Source organism: Pipistrellus hanaki (assembly GCF_964339955.1).
Source record: "Pipistrellus hanaki genome assembly, chromosome: 2".
Lineage (NCBI taxonomy): Eukaryota > Metazoa > Chordata > Mammalia > Chiroptera > Vespertilionidae > Pipistrellus > Pipistrellus hanaki.
In genome coordinates, this window is record NC_140504.1 from 34,735,670 (window position 1) to 34,757,208 (window position 21,539).

Below are 21,539 nucleotides of genomic sequence, written 5' to 3' on the forward strand. Positions count from 1 at the left end.
AGGCTTTGTGGGCTACATGGTCTCTGCACTCAGCCCTGCCAATTAGCAATTTAAGTGTAATAACAGCCATTGACTACATGTAAGAAAGAGGGTATGGCTGTGTGCTGATAAAACTATTTACAGTACCAGATGGCAGGCTGGATTTGATCTGCAGGCTATCATTTGTCAACTCTTGGGTTATATAGTAGATTTAATTATAAGCCTCTTATTTCTGGCTTCATGGTCTTTCCAATTGTATTGAAATCTACCTTTTCAATCTCTCTGTAATTCTCAATAGGTAATGGATATTAAGGAAGGAGTTACACTTGAATAAACAGTGGTGGCAAGAATGAAGGTCATGTCCAACACAAATTAAAATCAGCTTGTTTAGAACAGAGGGTTCTATTGAAGAGTAGAGAGAGACTGAAACATAGATTTGAGCCCAATGGCAGAGTGTCTGCAGAGCTAGATTAGGAAATTTATATCTTAACCCATAGGCAATGGGGAACATTTTATGCACTTAAGCAGGAAAGAGAGGTATTTTTATAAGATTAACTTTTTGAGATCAAGATTTTTCTTTAACTCTTATAGAGTTTAAACCTACTATTCTTTTTATTAAAATATATTTTTACTGATTTCAGACAGGAAGAGAGAGAGATAGGAACACCAATGGCGAGAATCATCGATCAGCTTTTTCCTGCACTGGGGATTGAGCCCACAACCTGGGTATGTGCCCTGACTTGGACTAGAACCATGACCTCTTGGTTCATAAATTGACTCTCAAACACTGAGCCACGTTGGGTAGGCTAAACCTACTACTCTTGTGGTAGACATGGAGAGCACCACCCACATAGCCCTTCGTGGATGGACTTGCTGTCCAGGTGAGTGGAGCAGCTCAGCCAGCAGCTCCTCCAGCATCTCCAGCATCTATCTGCCTTTACTCAAAGAGAAGCCTTGCCCTAGTCCAAGCCTTTCCCAGGCAGACCACACCCAATGACCACTGAGAGAGGTGGGGTTTAAAGGCCTCTCAGATGGGGCTTTCTGGTGGGCAGTATTTGTCCCACAGCTAGCTGTAATATTGTCTGGGGCTTTGTGGTGCTTGCATCTCAGTTTCACCTATTCCTCTGCCCAATACTGCTTTTTGCACTTTTCCCTCATAGATATATTTTTTACCTATTGTGGGTTGAATTGTGTCCCTTCAAATTCATACATTGAAGCCCTAACCCCTAGTATCTCAGAAGGTGACTTTATTTAGAGATAGTCCTTGATGATGTAAGTAGTTAAGAAGGAATCATACTTGAAATAAGGTGGGCTTTTAGTCCAATGGCTGGTGGATTTAAAAAGGGGAAACTTGAACATGGACACCCACACAGGAGAATTTTACATGAGGATGAATGAAGAAATTGGGGTAATGTAATAAGGCAAGATATACCAAAAGTTAGGACAGACGCCTGGAACAGTTTCTTTCCTCACAGGAACCGACCTTACCAACACTTGGATCTTAGACTTTCATCCTCCAGAACTCAGACTTCCATCCTCCAAAACAGCGAGGCACTACATTTCACTTGCTAAGCCAGCCAATCTGTGGTACTTTGTTATGGCAGCCCTAGAAATCAGATACATACCCAAACTCCATCTATATGTTTACTGCTAAGGAAGCGAACCTGTGACAATATTATTTTAATTAAAAAAAAATCTGAAAACATTAAACAATAGTGTACATGCCCTGATGGAAAGAGTAAAAAACAACATTTTTGTTTGTTTGTTTTTTTGTTAATTCTCACCTGAGGATATTTTTTTTTCCATTGATATTTAGAGAAAGTATATGGAAGGGATGGGGAGAGAGAGAGAGAAATATAGCAATCCTTATGGGGGGTGGGATGGAGCCTCCAATGGAGATATATGCCCTTGACCACAATTGAACCTGAGACTTTTCAGTCAAGGGGCTGACACTCTAACCACTGAGCAAAACCAATAAAGGCAAAAAAGAAATCTTAAAGAAGGTTTCCCATAGACTTTTACATTAATACATCAAGTATAAAACATTCTAATTCTTTTAATTTACATGGAAGATTTTTGTGGGTTGTTTTTGTTTTTTGTTTTAAAGAAAACAAATAAAACAAAAACAGAGGCCAGAGCAAAAGTAGAGAAGCAGAAGCAAGAGTTTGTGAGGATAAGTAGCAACATAGCAACAATATTTTTCTAAAATATTAAAAGTATGAGTTAATTAGAATGAAATTGCTGATCATGCTATGTACCCATACTGTAGAGAGAAAATAAATGGTCCAGGTGAGAAATTCTGCTTTGGTCTATCTTTAGATAGAAACCACTGTGTTCCAAACTGTTTAACATATCTAAATAATGAACTGCCTACTAAGCTTATTCTGCTAGAGGCAATAGTGAAAGATGCTTTCTTTGTTCCAAAATATCTAGATGAATCCCATGCAACAAACTTTTTTCCTCTGCAACTAGACAGTTTTTTCCAAAGTTTTATTTGTAACACATACTTGCTGATCTATTCCACAGCACTGACAATTCTTTTTTTTATTATTATTATTGATTTTTTATGGAGAGGAAGAGAGAGGGGGATAGAGAGTCAGAGACATCAATGACAGAGAAACATTAATCAGCTGCCTCTTGCACATCCCCTACTGGGGATGTGCCCACAACCAGGGTACATGCCCTTGACTGGAATCGAACCCTTTCAGTCCACAGGCTGGTGCTCTATCCATTGAGCCAAACTGGTTTTGGCGACAATTCTTGCTATTACCAGGGCTCCAAAAGCCTGAGTTCACTCTCCTGTCACGTAAGCAGATCAAGGGTTAAAGTGGGTGAAAGAAGTAGGGTAAAGAGTACAGCAAAGTAACTGGGACTGGATTCTATCTCAAGTCAACCTAAGATGAGCAGGTGACCTTGAGTAAGTTACTTCTCCCTGAGCACCTATTATCTCATTTATAAAATTGAAGATTGAGCCAGATGACCTCTAAATTTTGTAAAAGCGGACTAACGGTGAGAAAAACTTAAAAAAAAAACAGAAAAAACAAAACAAGCAAACAAAAAGTGTACAGAATATAGGAGAGGTGTTTGTAGAGGTGTTTGTGCAGCTAGAAACCCTGCCCCTCTACAGCCCACCCCAAGTACCCATGCTCTGGCATAAGAAGCACCACTGTAGGCACAGCATGAATTAGATTGCTAACATTACCACAGTCATCCCTTTTTATCTGTCATAATAATCATGTTCTTTCCTTCAACGGGAGCATGATGGAAAACACACGGTCCTTTTAACAAAATAGATCAAGTTCAATCAGTGCTTTTACTATTAAAAAGAGGTTTCTTTGAATACATACCATCAATTCTGTAAGATTTTTTTGTCCTTGCTGATAAAAGGAAGATGAGTGTGAATTATGTTTCAATAATTCTGATTTAAAAACACACACACACACACACACACACACACACACACACACGCACACACGCACGCACGCACGCACACATGCACACACACACACAAGACTGTAATGCCTACCTTAATGGTCACTGTTTAGCGTGGTCAGGATAGTTGTAAAGAACCTACACATAGGAGGTAGTCAGCAAGTCATCAGCCACTCATAGTCCCCTCTTGATACCATATGTTAATGTGGGCATTTTAGAGTTTTCAATTCTTTCACTAGTATTTTTATTTTCAACAGAATTCATGGGTATAGCAAAGCAAATAATAAAACTATGGAGATTTGTAAGAATGTACCCAAAAAGTACATAAAACTCTGAAAGAATCTTGCCTTTTCTCTTCAGGCCTCAGCTGATGGGGTAGTAAATGAATCTTTAGTAAATATTTCTGGCATCAGATATTTCTAAGCATTGTATTATGGCTCCAAATGTCTTTGTGAGTTAATTATATTCATGGCTACTGGTAATTATTTGGAAAATATGCTCTGAATCTACTCGTGGAATCATTGAAGACTTAATCATGAGGGCAGTACTTTATTTACTCTCAAAGTGGATCTGAAATAAGTTCTCTTATATGTGCATCCTAGCCTTTTCACATGAAAACAAGGTTTTGATGGAGAGTGATGTTAGTGAATGGTTTTGAGATCTTTTCAAAATCACTGAGTATTAGATCTGGATGAAAATTTGGATATATAGTAACTGAATCTACTCCTCATTTTTATTTGAAATAACTGGGGTTAAAAAAAAAAAAGTTAAATGATTTACCCAAAGCCACAGCAACTCTGACTAAAATTTGTGTGGCCTAACTTCCAAATCAGTGTCATTTCCACATACTATCCTGCTTCATCATGACAAAATAAAATAGGAAAAAACATTGACACAAGTGAATTTCATATTTTGGGGTCACATTAACATCTAGATTTATAATCTTATCATGTAACTTCTTATATGTCCTTTCATCATCAAATGATGCTAAAAAAAAAAAAAAAAAAATGAGAACAGGCCAGAAGACATAGGCATGCTCTAGAGAACCAAGTGGTGTCATGGAAATAACATGAGCTTTGGCTCCAAAAAGATATGAGTTTAGATGACGGCTCAGTGCAACTTTGAGCTGCTTACTGATCCTCAAAAAGATCCTCAATTTTCTGTGGTTCCAATGAAATGGTTATAATACCTATCTTGAAGGCTTAACAAGAGAAGAAATTCCTTATGTAAGGATATTGGCACATAGTAGGTGTTTAATAAATGTGAATTATTATTATCTCTGAGGCCCATTCACGGTTCAGCCATTTCAATTCCCAGTGCCCCCACAGGCATGTGGAGAGTATTTAGAGTATTAAATTGAAGTAAAAAAAGCTTGGACTCAAGTCTAACTGCCACCAGCTGCCATAGTTAAGGAACTTCCTTGATCTTGCTCTAGCCTTGGTCTAGCCTTGACTCCTGGCTGTAATAGGAGCTAAGTTCTACTATTCCTCCAGAATGTGAGATACTCTGGGGATACGTTTATTTCCATGGTGCCTTTCCCAGGGGCTTCCAAGAGTCTCAAATTAATCCCTGTGTGATAAAAGTACTCTACAGAGTCTCCAAGGCTCCTCAGAGAGGCATCCCTTCAGCCTCCTTAAGGCCCTGGCTCAGAGATATCAGAAAATGTTAATGTTTTCACATTGCTCTATTTCCAATATGTCTATCCTGCACAGAATTCCACAGTCCTAACATGTCTAATTTCAATGAGAAAGTCACATTTTCTCAAGAAAAAAAGAAGCCGAAACCGGTTTGGTTCAATTGGTAGAGCGTCAGCCTGCAGACTGAAAGGTCCCGGGTTCGATTCCGGTCAAGGGCATGTACCTTGGTTGCGGGCACATCCTCAGTAGGGGGCGTGCAAGAGGCAGCTGATCGATGATTCTCTCTCATCGATGTTTCTAACTCTCTATCCCTCTCTCTTCCCCTCTGTAAAAAATCAATAAAATATATTTTTTTAAAAAAAAGAAAATAAAGAAGGTCATGAACTTAGGTAATAAAAATACCTTACTCCTCCATTACCAAAACCCATACTGCATGCCTTGGTGTGATTTGTAAAAGCTGTTCTCAACAACTCCTCCTCCTGCCATCTCTTCATTCAAAACACAGCATGATATTCCAACCAAAAAGACATCTGCCATTTGGCAAAGTCCTATTTTTATTGCCAAGGAAATAAAAATATTAATTATCTTAAAATAGTAACACTGTTTTATCCTGCTAATCCTCTTTAGTCAATTTCCCCAAAATATTATTATTTGTCAAAATCTGTGTCTGTAGGCTATTTGAGATTAAGAGAAGGTCACCCAAATGCAAATAATGGTAGAGAATACTATAATTTGGTTATCACCCAAGTTTTTCAACAAAATCAAGACCCCCAACACATGTGTTTTGAGGTTATTAAAATAAAGGGTCAACTCAGTGTCAAGAAGATATAGAATGGGTTTTCTATTTTCAGTGCTGCTATTGGAAAGTCTAAACAGTGAGGCTTTCAGCTATTTTGTGCTTTTCAAGACATTTGAAAATGAACACCTTGAAAGTCTTTAAATTTTTATCACCCTGAAAGGTGAGATTTGTTTTTATAAGTAAAAGGTTTGCATTCCCAAAAGCAGTCAAGGAACAAACGTACCTGTCAGGCTGAACCCTGATGCTGAAAAATTGCGTCTTCAGCTAAGTCATCATTATCATTATCACCATTTATCAAGAATTCACTATGTATCTAAATTTGCATTAAGAGCTTTACCGATTGTAACTCACTTAATTTTAATAATAACTCTACAAGAGAGATAATGTCAACCTTAATTCATAAGTGGGGGCACATTCCCCATTCACAAAGCTAGGACATTGCAGAGCTTTAATTCAGATTCAGAGGAGCCTAGTTCCCAAGCTTATACTCTCACCACTTCCAGATACCTCACTGAGGTCTTGGTGTCTGTGACTGGTGAATTGTATGTCCTAGACTCATAAGAATTCAGCTATCAATTAAAATACCCATAACTCATTTGTTAAGAAAAGGAGCTAATATAATCACAAGGCACTGTGAAAATCATGACATTTCTAAGCAGATAATTAAATCCTGACATTAATAAACTTGTGGCAAGTCTAATGTTCTTTAACAATTAACTAATAGGTGCTTTTGAAGCTCACCGCTTGGAGGGAAGTCTTCCTGACTGTCAGAGCGGGAGATGTCCTGCTGGCTGATGTTTGCTAACACCCCAGTTAGCCTGCTTAGGAACATGTTGACAACATTAAAGACAGCTGAGTGTGCTCATGGAAAGATAAATATTAAAAAGGAGCTGGAGGGAAAGAGGGAGATATTAAAACACACACACACATACACACACACACACACACACACACACACACTCCATTAGGCAAACAAACGATACCATTTTCTGTGGCTCTATTTCTGGGGGGAAAAAATTGTGGTGGATGAAGGAAATCACGTCTCAGGGACCAGCAGCTTCAGAGTCAGGCAGAGATCATTAAAATCCTCAACAAGCATCAAAGGCTTCCCTCAAAGGACAGAAACAGAACATCTGGGACAGTGCTATGGTAAAGATTGGTTGTTTCCCTCTGATCAAGCTTAGACTTACTGAATCAAGACGGTCCATTAATGCATGGCAGCCTTGCAAAATAGAGTGCTGGCTTCACACCCCTCTTCACTATTAAATGAATGTGTAATGCTATGGAAATTTCATCACTCCTTAAACTTGTGGATCATTTTAACAGAAAAAGCCTCTTGCAGATTGCTGAAGGTGGACTCATGCCCTTCTGAGTATGTCTCAATCAAGGACCCTCGAGCAACTGGTCGAAGCCAAAGAATAGGAAGTGCTGGAGCTTAGCATGAGGTCATAAAGGATCTTAAGGTTGAAAGGGACTTTGTCCAGCTCTTCTTCCCCTGTGGGGAAGGAAGGAAAGACTGCCTAGTAGTTACTGGTAAAAATTTCTTCCTTATATAGCTCACTGGACATTCTTAAAATTCTGCTTAGAATATAATTTCCTGTGACCCTGTGGGATACACTATGGAATGTACAAAGTTGGAGGCTCCTTCTTTGGGTGAAAAGCCAAGCTTTTAAAAAACTATTCCTATATATCTAATACTTATATTATTAACTTTACTCATGGCTTCATGTAAGCATTTACTAAATATTTATTGAACATGCACCTTGTGCCAGGGACCCTTCTGGGTAAAGAAGATTCAAAGGTGAATAAGATCTTAGCTGAACCTTCAAGAAGTTCCCATTCTAATTCCACCAGGTGTGATTAATGAGCCTTTAACAGAGAGAAATGTACAAGGTGCAGAGAGGCAAGCACAGGGATGCAACTCTACCCAGGAAGGTCACAGGAGTGAGGCTTCAGCTGAGACCTGAGGCTGAGAAGCAGTTCAGCAGGCAAACAAAAGGAAATGAGCTGCCCGGGAGGTAGGGAGCTTGGACAAGACAGGCGGCGCAATGGTCTCTGTGCACAGTACCTTTATGGGTGGTAAACTCATGGAATTAGTTGTTCAAGAGATGATAGGGGTTGGAAATTAAGATGTCTTTAAACTGTTTTGTAAACAACTCACAAATAAATTTTTTATAAAGGAGGTGAAGCTGCCTGGGGGTATAGCACCCACCTTTTAGATTATTGTACTTTTCTGTATGTAATTCATCTCATTAGGAAGAGTAAAACCCTCTTACCCCTCTGTGAAAATCAGGGGAGGTGTCTTAAATAAATATGTACATGTATTTCATCAGAGGCTGAATCCTGAGCCAAGAAGACCACAGTGTACCCCAAACTCTCCATCCAAATGTAGCCTGTCCTGTCCTCCCTCTAAGAGACCTGCACCTGGGTTTTGCTCCATGCACCATCCTGTCTGCCCTGCAGCACTCAGCTGGATTTCTAGCTGCAGTGCCGCATTGCTGACTCACAGCCATCTGATAACTACCCAGAACCTCGCTCTCTTTCTCCTTCCCACACAGCCAGGTCTTCCCCTATAAGCACGGGCACATTGGGGTCTTCTCTCCTCTTGTGTTTACCTCTGCTCCGTGTTGGATGCAGCTTTCTTGCATCTATTTCTAATCTCTTTTCTAAACCACCAAGGTCATTTTGAATTCTGAATCTATCTTTTATCAAATTAATAGAACCCAGTTTATAAGACTTTGTCATAGCTATACCTATGTAGTAGTCTTCATTCAACTCTTTTCTGTGTCATTGACTTAGCCTGATCCTAAGCTTCTTCCTATGGAACATCACTTGTTTTATATTCCAAGCTACCATTTGTTTTCAAGGACCATTGTGAGGTTACATTTCCAACCAGATGTGAGAAATATACCTAAGAACTGTATGTGTTCTCAGCCACATCACAGTAAGAATTGATATTGTGTTACCAAGATCAGCTTAGAAATGTTACCAGGGTCAAGAGAAATGACATCTACAGGAAGCAAAGCTATTCTGCCCTGAAGTAGATTAGGTTTTTCTAATAGGGCTTGATCTTGATAGCAATAACCATAATGCTGACTAGAACTTTGGAGTGTTAAACTGACTTTCATATAACTGAATCGAATGGCAACTCTGTGAGGTAGGTATTTGAAGTCCTAGTTGATAAATCAGAACACTGAAGGCCAGGTGGAATAGTGGTTAAGCATCACCCCGTGAACCCAGAGGTCACTGGTTTGGATTCCCAGTCAGAGCATATAACTTGGTCATATTTCCCTTTAGGATATTTCCCACCACTGCTTTCCTGCCTTCTTTAACGACTAATCAGGATGGATGTGAGCAGTTCAAACTGTGGTAGCTGGGCAGTCAGGCTACATGTCTTTACTGAGCATCTGGTCATTTCTAAGAACTTTCCAATTATGCCAAAAAACAAGGTTATAAAGTAAAAAGACACAGCCACTCAACTTCACCCTTCAGTAAAAGAGATATAGACAACTGCAATAAATCATGGCACATTAAAAATACTGACATAAATAGAAGAAGAAATATTGATTCATTCCGAATGGAGTCAGGCAAGACTTCCCTCAGAAGATGGTACTTGAAATGAGATTTGAAGACAAGGACTATAATGTTGATTTCCCTATGCACATTTTACAAAAGCCCAAATAAACTGGATGACTGAGTATAAATCACATAAATTATTAAAAATTGTGCAAGTTGCATTAGGAGAATAAGATTAAACCTACTAAGCATCTGGAGCAGATGTTTTGAGGAATGGTCAGTCGAAGCATGAGCAACTTGATAACTAGTGATGAGACAAATGAAGGGGTGGCAGAGACATGTTTACAGGAGAACAATAAAACCCTGCACACCTGGACTACGTGAGGATGGCAGATGGCAGAAGCTAGAATGGAAGACAAAAAAAAAATGCTGCCAAAACTGGTTTGGCTCAGTGGAGAGCGTCAGCCTGAGGACTGAAGGGTCCCGGGTTTGATTCAGGTCAAGGGCATGTACTTTGGTTGTGGGTGCATCCCCAGTAGGGGGTGTGCAAGAGGATGTTTCTCTCTCATCGATGTTTCTAACTCTCTATCTCTCTCCCTTCCTCTCTGTAAAAAAAAATCAATAAAATATATTTTTAAAAATATATTTTTAAAAAAATGCTACAAGAAGTGGCAAATTCTAGCATCCATAGAATCAAACACACTCACTGAATTCTAAGTCCACTCAGGATCAATTGGGAACTGTAGTGAAATACGAAGGTGCATACTCTATAAGCAAGGGTTGTCAGAATCTCTAGTGAGTCATCTGCCTGGGAAAGCACCCCAGCAGGACACAGGAGAATTTGTATGAAATGCCATCTGCAAGGGAAAGACCTCTTCTGGGTCACTGAACAGAGCTTCCGAGACATCTCTTCTGCCCCCATCCTCATCCCCCATACTGTCAGCACACAATGGGAGAACAAAGAAAGGAGCAGACAAACAATTTAGCACATGATTAGCAGTTCATGAAGCAGAAGATAAGTAAATGTACTCACAGCATCACTTGCCAAGTATGCCTGTCTGTCTGTCATAAAGCAAAAAGAGAACCCACCTATACACAGACAGGTTTTGTCATCATCATGAGTGGGCCTCTCAGCAGGAAGTCACCCCATTACTATTACTTAGCAGAACAGACCCAAAGGAAGCAAGGCAACAGAGGCCATAGTACTGATAGGTTTATTCCTTTCTCTACACATTAATTCTGTTAACTTTTCTTACATGTGTTTGATGTGCCAGGCACAGTGCTAGACACTGGATATATTATACAAGGAAAAACCCCACCTGTGTTCAAACAGCATTTCTTAAGAGTAATTTTGGGGAAATTCATGGGCATATGGGAGGGTTGGTGCTGGGTCTTAAAAATTACGACTTGGTTAGATGAAAATGAGAGAAGAGGGTTGAGCAGGCCCAGAAGGCAAAAGAGGTCAGGCTGAGAAAAAGCAAAGAGGTTTGAAACAACATTAAGTGTGGGGAAAAGTAGAAGCAGAACTGGATGACCTATATGTAAATTAAGTGGGGGGAAAAATGTAGCTATAAAAGTTAGGTGGGGGCCACAGAAGTATGGCTTCCTACATAAGATGTTGGAATTTTTTGAATAGGCCAATGGGAAATCAATAGAGAATTTAATACCAAGGATCCCTAATGAATTCCTTATTTTAACTGAAATGACTTTAGAGTTTAACATTTAGGATATCTGATAGTCTAAATTATATTTAAGTTATTTTCTTTTCCTATATTACTTGGAATTTTATTAGGACTAGCTGTTGATCTTTATCAAATGTCTTTTAACATCTTTCACTAAGATCATATAACTCTTGTCCTTAATTTGTACAAACCTTATGTTGATAGATTGATGAATGTTCTACTTCTTGAATAAATCCAATTTTGTCGAAATATCAATAAATTATATTGTGATTCTTAGTTGTGCTTTATTTTCTAATTTTTAATATTTTATTTGGAACTTCTGAATCCATATCCACCAATGATCCTGATCATTCTTTCCACCTTGCATGGTTTTTCTTTCTTTTTTCAGAAATAACTTTATTCTGCCAGGCCAGGTGGAATAGTGGTTGAGATCAAACTATGAACCAAGAGGTCACTGGTTTGATTCTCAGTCAGGGCATATACCCAGGTTGTGGGCTCAATTCCCAATAGGGAGTGTGCAGGTGTAATTCTCTCTCATTGATGTTTCTATCTCTTTATCACTCTCCCTCTCTCTCTCTAAAAAAAATTAAATAAAAAATAACTTTATTCTAGTTTAGTAATAAGTTATATTGACTTTATAAAATTAGATCAAGTCATATACTTATTTTTTTTATGATCTGGATTAGAAACGGCTTTAGAATTACCTGTTATTTAAGGTAAAGATAACATTTGAGGTGTGAACACATATGTTTCTGGGCTTTCTACATATCTATAATAGATATCTAATCATAGGTATGATCTCTTCTATGATGATTGGTTTATCAGTTTGTGTTTGTATATTTTTTTGTCAGCTTTACCAACTTACATTTTGCTAATAAATCAAACACTTTAAGTTTTCAAATATTTTATTTTCTTACAATTATTTTAATTTTCTGTATTTAGTTATATCTTCCTTCTCATTTATACTTTATATATTTTAATTCTCTATGTTTTCCTTAATCATGCTCATAACAGGTAAGTCTAGTCTGTTAGATTTTTTAAGTTTTAAATTTATCTTTTCTTCAATTTCTCATTTTCTATTTTACTAATTTCTGCTTTTATCTATATTAATTTCTGCTTCTTACTTTATAAAATTACTTTTCATATCTCTTCTGAAGCATACTATTTACTTCTTCATTTTTTTTTCTATACTAGTAAAGACATATAAAGCTGTATATTTTCAGAGTAGTGCTTCTAAGTTTAAATTATTGACTTCTACCAACATTGTTCCCCTACTTTCTTTTAGCTTATATTTGCTTGATATCTTTTTCTGACTTTTTACTTTCAACCTTTATAACTTTGACTATTTTTCTAGAACTAGGATAAATATGAGTTGAATTTGTTTTCAACCCAATCCGATATCCTCAGTTATCTAAAGGAAAAAATCCTGCCCTAACCAATTTGGCTCAGTAGATATAGCTTCGGCCTGTGGACTGAAAGGTCCCAGGTTCAATTCTGGTCAAGGGCATGAATTGAACCTGGGACACAGGGAAATGGTTGTGGGCACATCCCCAGTAGAAGGTATGCAGGAAGCAGCTGATCAATGTTTCTCTCTCATTGATCTTTCTAATTCTCTATTCCTCTCCCTTCCTCTCTGTAAAAAATCCAATAAAATATGTTTTAAAAATCCTTATGTCTATGTATAATACAAATAAAATAAATAGTGCACTTAATCAGTTTCCTTTCCACTTTATCTTATTTTCTTTTATTATTGGCTCCTCTTTTTTTTTTCTTTTTTTTTTTTTTTGTATTTTTTCTAGGGTAGTCGTGCTATTATCCAGTGTGGAAGATTTTACTTTCTTTTTTAATTTGGGGGTTTTACTATACAATTCCATTTTATCAATGAATAGCTCTCCTTTTGTTATTTTAAACAATAAATATTTTCTCACCAGAAGATTGTTCACACAACCAAGATGCTGTATTTCTCATCTATTTGTTCTCTCTCCTGCCCACTATGTTATTATATTTAAAACTAGAGGCCTGATGCACAAATTCGTGCACAGGTCTGATCCCTCAGCCTAGCCCACAATTGAGGCCTATCGGGAGCCAGCCAGCTAGGGGAAGGGATCCCAGGAGGTTGCAATACCAGCCCCTGATTGGGTCCTATTGGGGGGGGGGGGGGGGAGATAGGCAAAAGGGAGGATCCACAGGCAGTTGGCCAGCCATGCCAGTCCCCAATCGAGGTGCCCAATTTGGGGTATGGCTGGCCAGAGGGAGGGTTTGCAGGAGGTTGGGGGCGGGTGATTGGGGCCAGATTGGGCCAGTTAGCCACCACAGTGTGTGCATAGCGACTGGTCATTCAGGTCATTCTTGTCATTCCACCGATCGGGTTGCTGGGCTTTTATATATATAGGTGTTTGGCTCTCTCCTTATGTTCCCAGGGTGGAGCCCTTTGGAATGCTTTTACTTATGATCATTCCACCTCAGGTATCCTTACAGAACATATTGCCAGTCAGACCTTCCCTATTCAACTGTTTGTGTATGTCTGTGCCAGTGCAAATGTGTGTATCAAGTGTCATCGCTTACTGTGTCTTCTCTTTTTCTGCCTCCGTAGTTGTTTGGTTCTTTCAATAATCATTCAGACCTCAAACAAAGATCAATTAAGGTAGCACTAAGTTAAAATAATGATGAAAAATGCTGTTAAGTCCTGCCTGCAGTAGGTATCAGTTTTTTCTTCTGCTTGGGAGAAATGATTTCTTAATACTTAAAAAAATTATTGCCTCTTTTTTCAACTTTTTCTTCTGCCTCTTTAACACCTACTTGATTTTCTGAATTTATTCCCAAGTTTCTTATCTTTTCTTATCTTATCTTACCTTTTTATGTTTTTTTTTTCCTCTGGGCCTCAAAACATCTTTTACTTCATCTTTCATCTTAAAATAGACCCATTTTCTATCTCTATAATAATAGCCACACCTCCGCATCTCTTTAATATCCCATAAAATAGTTGGAAAACCATGTGTTTGGCATCTCTCTCTCTCTCTCTCTCTCTCTCTCTCTCTCTCTTTCTCTCTTTCTCTATCTTGAATATATATATTCCAGAATATATATATATATATATATATATATATATATATATATATATATTCTGGAAATCCTATTTTGCTGGTTGTTATCCAGTTTGTTTGGATTTTTTTTTTTCTAACTGGTATATTTCTTTAGGGATTTTTGAATTTTTGTTGTTGTTATTGATCCACGTAGCAGGACTCATGGGAGGTGGTCTCTACTCCCATGAGTCCTTGATGTAGAAGTAGACAGATTGTCAGCCCCCTCCTTGGACACCTGAAAAAAAGTCCCCTTGCTTTCAGATATCTTTAAATTCTCCCAGGTTCAGGGCCAGAGAGGTGTCAACTCACAAGTTTTTCTGTATCTTTTCTTCTTAGATTCCAAGGGGGGGAGGGGGGGGGGAGAAAGAAACATTTTAGTAAAGACCTTTCCTAGGAGTTCACAAATCCCATGGGTCATGCCTTTCAAGAAATGTTACTTTCTTGTCCTCCCCCCATGACTTCCAGAAGTCAGTTTCTAGGCATTTAATTATTCCATAGGTTTTTCTCCTTAGAATATCCAAAAGAGCTTAAGGCCACATCCACCCAGAGCCACCATTGATTGGAGAAAGGAATGGAGCACAAGTATACTACATTCAGTTTACTATAGTCTTAAATTCTCCTCTTTGTCTAGGCAGTCTTGTAATTGCTCTTGTTTTTGTTAAATGCATCACTAAAGATTTCTTTGATATTTATTTTACCATTAAGTAATTTGCAAATTAATATAATCATAGACATTATCAATAATAAGGAAGTATCGAGTAAAAATGAACAATTACTAACATTGAAGTTATCATAAAATACAAGGTAAAGAGTAGGGTTACCTTCAGTCTTTTTAAAACACAAATTTGGCAGCATAATTTTTGCCTGAGCTACTTCTTCTGAGTTCATACATGCAAGGCCACCACATGTAGTGAGTAGGTCTTCTACTCTACAATTCTGGGGCTACCATTTTGGTAACATCATAGGTTTTCTCCTTATTGGGACAGTTTTCTAGCACATGGTTCATAAATGTCCTGATAAAATGATAGGTTTTTTTGTTTTTTATTTTCACAAAGTCACCACCTGGCTATATCCATAGTTAAGATTTCACTAAATTACCTTCTATTTCATGAGTTTTATCCTCCAAAGGAAGTGAAAAAGATAACATTTTGAACTTAAAATAATGTCAAGCTGTTGTGAATAGATTGCTTGATTTTTATAATGCAAATAGAGGTCCAGTGCACAAAATTTTTGTACGGGGTTGGAGGTCACTCAGCCCAGCCTGCACCCTCTTGCAGTCCAGGAGCCCTCAGGGGAAATCTGGCTGCCAGTTTTGGCCCACAGGGATTAGGCCCAAATGGGCAGTCGGAAATCCCTCTCACAATCTAACTCCTAACCGCTCACCTACCTGCCTTCGTGATCGCCCCTAATCACTCTGCCTGCCTGATCACCACTAACTGCTCACCTGCCTGCCTGACTGATCATCCCTAACCATTCTGCCTTCTTGTCTGATCGAGCCTAACTGCTTGCCTCGGCCTCTACGGCTGTAGCTTCATCTGGAAGGATAACCAAAATGACATTTGGAAGGTTGTTCAGGTGTCTAGTTTCATTAGCATATTACACTTGTATTATTATAGATGTATTGTAATAAATCTACCCAAGACAACTTTTTCAGTTGGCAAAATTCAAGAAACTTAAAAAAAAAAAAGTATGATTGGTTTTTAAGTTACACTGCAGAAGTAATGGCTTCCTGAAATACTTATCTACTGTTGTCTTGCACAAGAAAAAGGTCATTTTCTATCTCTATAATAATAGTCCCATATTTTAAATAAATACTTGAGTATATTCTAGACTTTTTGATTGACTGCTGCTTCTCATTACATACTTACTAGATATAATTGGGTCATGCTATTAACCCATTGCTATCAAGTATTTTGTGGCAAGCTTTAGGAATGTTATATCTGACACATGTCTCAATGATTTCAGGTTATTCTGCATTTCCTTCATTATTCTGAATATTTTCTAATACACTAACCTTATTTTTAAAAAGTATACTCTTTTAAACTATCTGTCAGTGATTCCAGTTGAATATATAACTTTAGAATTAGTATACTTGAAAAAGATAAATTAAGAATGGCATTAAATGGAGTCAAGACTGTCTCTTTAATAAATAGTGTTGGGAAAATTGGACAGATACATGCAAAATAATGAAACTAAACACCAACTTACATCATACACAGAAATAAACTCAAATGAATAAAGGATTTAAATATAAGATAGGAAATCATAAATATTAGAAAAATACATAGGCATCAAAATCTCAGACATATGCCAAAGCAATATTTTCACTGATATAGCTCCTAGGGCAATGGAAACTAAAGAGAAAATAAATAAATGGGACTACACCAAAATAAAGCTTCTGTACAGCAAAAGAAACCATCAACAAAACAACAAGAAAGCCCAGTTTATGGGAGAGCATATTTGCCAATGTTATCACAGATAAGGATTTAATCTCCAACATTTACAGGGAACTCATACACTTAACAAAAGGAAGATAAATAATCCAACCAAAAAATGGGTAAAATATTTAAATGGATACTTTTTGAAAGAGGGCAAAAGGAAGACCAAGAGACATATGAAGACATTCTCAAAGTCACTAATCAAATGCAAATCAAAACAACAATGAGGTAACATCTCACACCTGTCTGAATGACTATCATCAACAAATCAACAAATGACAAATGCTAGCAAAGATGCGGAGAAAAAGGAACCCTTGTGCACTGCTGGTGGGAATGCATACTTGTGCAGCCACTGTGGAGAACAGTATGGAGTTTTCTCAAAAAACTAAAAATGGAACTCCCATTTGGCCCAGTAATCCCACTTCTAAGAGTATATCCCAAGAAACTAGAAACATCAATCAGAAAGGATATATGCATCCCTATGTTCATAGCAGCACAATTCACCATAGCTAAGATTTGGAAACAGCCCAAGTGCCTATCAGCAGATGAGTGGATTAGAAAACTGTGGTACATACATGGAAAACTATGCTGCAGTAAAAAAGAAGGAATTCTTACCATTTGCAACAGCATGATGGAACTGGAGAGCTTATGCTAAGCAAAATAAACCAGTCAGAGAAAGATAAATATCACATGATCTCACTCATTTGTAGAATATAATGAACAACATAAATTGATGAACAAAAACAGATCCAAAGACAGAAAAGCATCAATCAGACCGTCGAACTTCAGAGGGAAGATAGGGGAGGTTGTGGATAAGGGGGAGAGATCAACCAAAGGACTTGTTTGCATGCATATAAGCCTAACCAATGGACACAGACTCCAGGGGGTGAAGGCATGAAAGGAGGTGTGGCAATGGGGAGATAAGGACACATATGTAATACCTTAATCAATAAAGAAAGAAAAAAAAAAAAAGAATGGCATTAAAATCACACATACAATTTGAGTTAATTGGCAGGAATTAAAATAAAACATGCATGCTTGGTTAAATTAACATTTGATTGAGTGAGTATAAATTTTGGCAGGATACTGATTTGATTCATGTGGGGAAAATTTTTTTGTGCATGATAACCAAAAATTACTGAATCTTAGAAAAGAAACAAACTCCTTTTTCTTATAACAAGCAACATAGGTGTCTCCTAGCTTGCCAAGAAATCATTTGCTCCCACCTTTCTGTATTAGCATTGCTGGTTCTCAGTGAAGACACGGTCTCTTTCATTTTGACAAATTCCAAAAGAGTTCCCAAAAGACAAAGAAAGTTCCAGATTTCCAATGACTTCCAGTTTATAAAAATATTCTGTTTGTTGAGCTTATCTGAAGTATTTCAGGTTTAATGATGTTGGAAAAACATTCTACTGAATTATGCTTGTGCTAAAAGCTTTACAGAACACAATTCAAAACTCTCCCTCTCAAAAACTTTAAACAAATTGATTTTACAGAAATAAAGAATGAATTTACTTTGTAGATTTGTATCTCCCTGGCATGCAACAGAACTCCCTGGGAGGAAAAATATTCCAGGTTTCAAAGGGCACAATTGGTTAGGGATTCTGTTCTGAGCAGAAGGAATAACATACTAGTAAATGACAGCCCCAGACTACTTAGTACTTCCTTACGTTCCCTCTCCCTACAATGAGAATTTTCATTTCAGGAAACAAATAAAAATTCTAACCTTAGTAACTTTCTTCCTTTCTTTCCTTCTTGTCATATGACATCTAACTTCCACTTCAGTCCCAAAAGCAAAGAGAATGCAAAACAATGAATGTCTTTGTGTGAAAGAGAGGAACAAAGCATTCTCTTCCCACAACTACCCTGCCATGGGCAAGGTCATACTCCACTGTGGAACTATAAAAGCGGTACAACCCTTCAACCAACTTAGCAATACAAACCCAACTTAGCAATACAAACCAAGAGCCTTTAGTGTTCAGCTATTTCAGGAATGATACAGATGTGAACATCTATTCTAAACCAATATAATCAGAGATATAAAGAAAGACTTATGAAAAAGACCTTCAGCAAAGCATTACTCTAATGAAAAAAAAAAAAATAACCTGTGTGTTCAACATTGGGGTTTTAAAGAATAAATTTGAGAAGACCCCATATGACAAAATAGTATGCAACCATTAATAAAAAGTGAAGATTTCAAAATGACATGTTAATGAGAAAATATATAAAACTACATATGCACTATAATCTTATTTTTTTACACTAATAATAGAAACTATATGTGGGTTGTGGGATTACAGGAGACATTTATATTTTCTGTATACTCTAATTTTTCAATCAGGAGTATGTGCCACTTTGATAATGAGAATTAAGCAGGGCTTTGTTTTTAAAGAGGGAAACAGAGCATACCATGAAGCTACCATTACATCTAACCTTCACCCTTGATAAAAGGAACTTTATAAATTCATTTCAGTATGGCAATCTATTTGTTGGCATCCATTTTGCTGATTCTTCTTCTAAGTAAATTGTGAAATGTAGAAATATTTACTAAGACTTTCTTAGAAATCTAGCATTGAATAAAGAGAAATTGTCCAATTAACAAATGCATAATAATAGATTTCTTAGGATTTTGGGTGTAATTTTGTAAAGAAGGACCTTTTACAATAAATGTCCACACACTTACTGAAAAGTATTTTGTTTGTGTCCCACCCTAAGAATCTAGCAACATAAAGTGAGTCATTAATATATATACATAAATGTAAACACCAACATACATATAAATCCTTGTCATTTGTACCCAATCTTGGAGCCTTCTGCATACCAGGGATTTTTTGTCTTGTTTTGCTTTTAGGACAGATGTGTTTTAATTAACTTCTATTGAAAGAAGCAGGTATTGCCCTGGCCAATTTGGCTCAGTGGATAGAGCGTCGGCCTGTGGATTGAGGGATCCCAGGTTCGATTCTGGTCAAGACCATGTACCTTGGTTGCAAGCACATCCCCAGTAAGAGGTGTGCAGGAGGCAGCTGATTGATGTTTCTCTATCATTTGTGTTTCTAACTCTCTATACCTCTCCCTTCCTCTCTGTAAAAAATCAATAAAATATATTTTTAAAAAAGAAAGAAGCAGGTATCCTATCTAATGCTCCGTAGTGTACAGTGTACATATTACTGCAGCACCACAAGTCAAAATGTTAATTATAAAATTAACCACCCATCACTTTCTCATCGATTGCACATAAATATGCCCAGAGTGTCACATCGCTATAGCACATGCTACCGGTACACAGGAGGATTGCAGCTAGTCCCCAGGAAGTAGAGGAATTAAAATTCAAACAACTGCCAATATTCTATTTTATGTTTTATTTTAAAGCTGATTTATATCCAGTACCCTGACAGGCTTCGGAAGAATGAAAACACGGCCCAATAAGCTGCCTGCCAAATGCAATAGCTCAGCCGCAGAATGATGGCTTCGGAAAGTTGGTTAAACTAGCTTGTGTCTGCTTTCCAGGGGCATCCAGGCGAGGACTCAGCATCTCAATCGGTTTGGTGGTGGGAGGGGGCATGTTAGGGAGGATATTTCTCCCAGTCTGAAAATTCAGGTAAATTAATTAGCATGTATATTATCTACCCCCTTCTCCCACTTAGACATACAGAATGGCAATTCACTGAAACCTGTAAATGGGACTAACTGCTGACAAAAGGAGGAGTTTCCTGCAGGAATTTCTCTTCTAATTTTTATAAAAACAGACAGAAACGCAATAAAAAAAAAAAATCCAAGAAGATGATTCAAATCGCAGCCTCGCTGGATGAGTTTGTGCTTATAGCCCATAGATCAGAGACACCTTTCAGCTGCCACCATTAGTATAGAATTATAGTCAGCGTCGATTCTGCAGTTAGAAGAATTGTGAAAATCTATAATTTCTCTTTTAAAAAATGTTTACCAACTCTACCTCGAAAACATAAAGAACTGTAAAACAAAAGGTCAACAACCAGGCATGAATATTTGCCAGATAGAAAGAAGAAAATATGTCACTAAGCTCCAATTTATACTCTTTTCTTTACCATTTAAAAAAAAAAACACAAAAAACATTCTTCTGGTGCTAATATTTCTGGATATTTCTAGAAGAAGTACTGGGAGCCAAGCATAAAATTTCATGAAGTAAAAATAACACTGATCATGAGTTAGAAGACATACTTATATGCTGTGCGATCTTGGATAAATCATTTAACCTCTCAAATCCTCAGTGTCTCAGATGAGACAAATGAGAGGCACTTCATTCTGACTTGGAAATCAGACATGAGGCTTTAAATGTCAGATTTTCTTCCATTTGTTTCTTTTAATTATTTTTTAAGGCTAACACTTCCCATGTATCCTAGAGGGTGCCTCTTTTATGGGGCTTTAGCATGAGTTGGCTTCAGCTTTCACAAGAATATAACAGGAAGAAAGCAGTCTCTAGCCTAACTTTCCTGCTGTTCCTAAGTAAATAATCACTACAGGGCAAAAACCGTTGCTCTCTGTATTATTCAGAGTTTAAATTATATATTCCAAAATATAATTAGCACTTGTATCTGTAACAGATAGCTACACTTCCTGGTTATGTATCTATCAAATTTTCATTTTAATAGTGATGACTCATAATGAAATTATGCATTCATCGTTCCATTCATTAAATCACTTAACTTGCGGGCTCTCCATGAAAACTGAAAATTCTCTGCACATCATTTTGGCCCAGACTCTGATTCTCAACCTATCATTTCTTAACATACGGAAATTCTTTCCAGAACAAGTTTTTTTTTGTTTGTTTATTTGGGTTGGTTTTTTTTTAGGCTTTTTTTTTTGTGTGTGTGTGTGGGGGGGGGGGGAGAGTCTGTTCTTATTGTTTTAATGTGCATTCAGAGAACAGATGTTGAAAATGTTATCAGATGCACAGAATACTCTTGCTGAATGTGTCTGGTAATATAGCTCTGAAATAT